This window comes from Carica papaya, chromosome 8, assembly GCF_054855325.1.
Source record: "Carica papaya isolate Zhongbai chromosome 8, ASM5485532v1, whole genome shotgun sequence".
Lineage (NCBI taxonomy): Eukaryota > Viridiplantae > Streptophyta > Magnoliopsida > Brassicales > Caricaceae > Carica > Carica papaya.
This window is the reverse complement of record NC_142316.1, coordinates 684908-689343: the sequence shown is the minus strand read 5'-3', so window position 1 is coordinate 689343 and position 4436 is coordinate 684908.

Below are 4436 nucleotides of genomic sequence, written 5' to 3'. Positions count from 1 at the left end.
AATAAAAATAAATAAATAAATAGTAGCTTCAAGGTTGTAGGTGTGCGGGATTTTTTATTTTTAATTTTTTTTATTTTTAAATAATAATTTTTTTATTTTCCCTCACCTTTTGGCAGCTGCCGCGTTCACTTGTGACTCGGGAGACTCCAAAACACGTTTCATGCGTTTCAATTCGAGTCTTGTTTTTTTCCTATAAAAAGTTAATTACACCTAACACCTCTTTAATTTCAAATATTCTACACTTATTCTTACATCTATATATATATATATTTGTATATACTAGTTTTGTAAAATTCTTAACTTAAAATATTTTACACTTATTTATATATATATATGTATATAGATATACACACTAGTTCTCGACTAATATAAATTATTTTAACGGAACATAATATAAAAAAAAATTATAATAAAAGATTCGGGGATAACATGATTGGAGCTTATGTAGTCCAAGATGATGGCCTATTGAAGAATTCGTCGAATCAGCTCATTTTCCTCCGAATTTTATACAATGACAAAATTAAATTTTGTTTAAATATAAAGTAATACGTAAAAGTCACGGGTTAAGGATAAGCTTGCCTCGTAATTAAGAACCTCAAGCAAAATTTTCAAGTATGTTTGTATATATAAGTTTCATCGAGCTATGTTTTTTAATTTTTATAAGATAGACAGAGACTTTTCGTAAACTACTTGAAGTGACTATGAACACTAGGAGACTTGCATGCGGGTTATAACTTTGTATTGGTCACGATAGATGAGGCTGAGGAAAAGCCACTATAATGTATTTTGGTGGTACAAGTAAATCTAACTACTTATTGACATTTTAATATATAAACTACAGTGATGATGAAGCTCTAACTTATTATGATTTCTTGTTCCCCTCCTCCGTAAGGGTCGTTCTTATTGATGGATGTTAACCTTTTATTCACATGCCTCTAACCATAATTAATGGGCCAAATACGAAGTTCAAACAGCAAGCAACGTAGTTGATTTAATAGTTGAAAAGATTTTACGCTCTATATCTAATTGTGCAATTCTCATTAACATACTCATAAACATCTCCATCTTGAGATATTTATAATACGACCCTAAGTTAAAATATAATACATGTTGAGTTTAAAGATACCAATAAATAAAAGAAAAAAATAAGATTTTTCTTAATAGAAGATTCTCAAAACCGAATTATAGCCTAAAGAAGATTTTTTAATCGTGGACTTGGATCCAAGTTTTATAAAAGGGAGTGTCAAAGAGAATGAGAGTCATATCATGTTCAGATCTTCTCGCACCATGAAGCAATGTAAACAAGTTGGGTTATTAGGGAATGTAGCTTAAATTGGATGTTAAATTTCATATAAGGCTAAAATTGATGAAAGATCGATAGCAAACAAGTATCACAAGTTAAAATGCAAATAATTTTTTTTTAAAAAGTCAACTAATGATTAAAATTAATAGGATATAAAACATTCTAACCGAATGTGAAATAACAAAAGATCGTTTGTCAATCAACTCGAGGCACATACCAACATGAGTTTGGATGATAGCCCAACTCAAGACATGATTGTGGAGATGTTATCACCCTAATCATTGATTAATTCATTATGTTGGTTACTTATTTGGCTTGTTTTCAAACATGAATAAATGAGTTTGACATGTATGTAAGTCAACGAGCATGTAAGGCATGAAAAAGTTATATGGCAAGATCCCTCATGGCTATGTATCGGCTAAAAGAGTTATCACTTTTTTATTATAATTTCTAAGTAAAATTAAAAGAGTTAAGTTCAATATATATATATATATATATTTTTTATAGCATATATATAAATTGAAGCTCAATATTTTAAATATAATACTAGAAAAATATAGAATAGAATCTCATTGATTTTTAAACTTTAACTACTCGAAATATTGTATTAAATGAAGTTATGAATAATATTAAAGATATTTATCGAAAACTACCCATTGTTGATGGATGTTAACCTCTCATTCACATGCCTCTAACCATAGTTGATGGCCCAAATACGAACCTCAAGCAGCAAGCAACATAGTTGATTTAATAGTTGAAAAGATTTTACGTTTTCTATCTAATTGTGTAATTCTCATGAACGTCCTCATCTTGAAATACTTACAATACAACTCTAAGTAAATGTATAATAATACATGTTGAATTTAAAGATACTAATAAAATAATAATAATAATAATTTAAAAATTTCTAATAGGATATTCTCAAAACCGAATTATAGCTTAAATAAAATTTCTTAATCATGGATTTGGATCCAAGTTCTATAGAAGGGAGCGTCAAAGAGAATAAGAGTCCTATCATGTCGGATCCTCTCGCACCATGAAACAATGTAAATAAGTTGGGTTATTAGGGAATGTAACTTAAATTGGATGTTAAATTTCATATAGGACTAAAATGAACAAAAGATCGATAGCAAACAAGTATCACAAGTGAAAATATAAATAGTTTTTCGAAAAAAGTCAACTAATGATTAAAATTATTAGGATACAAGTTATTCTGACCAAATGTGAAATGATAAAAGTTTGTTTGTCAATCGACTCAAGACATATACCAACATGGGTTTGGATGATAGCCCAAGCTCAAGACATGATTGTGGAGACTTTACCACCCTACTCATTGGTAATTCGTTATGCGGGTTACTTATTTGGCTTGTTTTCAAACATGAATAAATGAGTTTGACATGTATGTAAGTCAACGAGCATGTAAGGCATGAAAAAAGTTATATGGCAAGATCCCTCGTGGGTATATATCGGCCAAAGGATTTTTTACTCTTTTATTATAATTTTCAAGTAAAATTGAAAGAGTTAAGTTCAATATATATATATATTTTTAATAGCATATATATAAATTAAAGTTCAATATTTTAAATATAATACTAGAGAAATATAGAATAGAATTTTATTGATTTTTAAACTTTAACTGCTCGAAATATTGTATTAAATGAAGTGATGAATGATATTAAATATATTTATCGAAAACAACCCATTAAACAAAGATTTAGATAAGTGAGAGTATTTAATATATTTATTAAAAAATAGTTAAAATCAAATTAAATTAAGATTGTTAATTTAAAATTATCAATTTTAAAATACACATAACACATGGGTAGTATATCATACTTCAATATTTTGTTATCATACTATGCACAATGAAGTGTGAGTGAAAAAATAAACAATCATATATTTATAAAATATATAATTATATAGTTTATAATCAATTGAAAGTTAAAAACTATTTTAGTATTTCAAAATTCAAAAAGATGACTACTATATATATATATATCTATTATCATATTAATTATATTTTTATCTTAAAAAATTTAAGTAGATCGCTATTAAATATGTTATCGGATAAAATATACTATTACATTCTGTACTATTTTTAAATATTCAAAATTTATACTTTTTTATTTGTTCATCTTAATTTCTAAAGTTTTAAATTTGTCATAAATAAGTATTGTTACATATGAATCTCAAAGTCTTGTTAATTACATTTTTATTAATTTATTCAAATTATTAGATTTTATTTAAAAAAAAAAACAGTCAGCATTTTGCAAAATAAACATTGACATAAAATAATTTTTATATATAATATGAAAAAAAATATTACTTATGTACTTTAAAACCCGCTTTTAATGATTTCGATTAAAATGATAGGTAAAACGTGACAGTAATAATATGACAACTATAAATCGTAACTTTATCAAGATAATAAGGAGAAGCAAAAAAACTAATTGATCATATGAGTGAATAAACTAAACAGGTGATATGATGTAGTTTCATGACCAAAATAGAATAATTTTATTAGAAGATTTAGCTATCACGATATTCAAAGCAATAAAACTAGTAACATAATGACCGACAAAAAAGAAGTTGACGACAAGTGTCATGATTTATGACAAGATTTTTGGTGCTTTTGATGGGTCAACGAACAAATACGAGCGTTAAGTTGACATTATAATAATAAAGCTATGTTTCGATCGATCAATTTAGATATTCTTATTCTTAAATTGTTTTATTATATTTTGTACGGTTTTTATTATTTTTATTTTAATTTGTTGAGTTCTTAAAAAAGGTAAGGATTGTTAAAATTCTTTTCGATTAACAATTTAAATGTGTAATTATCTGTCGTATTAATTTTTATCCATATTTCTATATTTATATATAAAGTAAACTTAAAAAAATAAAATAATATTAAATTTTTACGTTTCTTTTATTTTTTTTTCCATAATTTAAACAATATATATGCTGTTTTGAAATTTATGATAGTTTTATATAAATGTTTAAATAATACTCATATCGTGTGTCTGTGTAACTTTGATTTAAAAATAAAATTTAAAAATTTTATTACGATAATATCATATTCGTAAGTTATAATTACGTTAAAAATAAAATTTGACAAGTTCAAGTACAATAA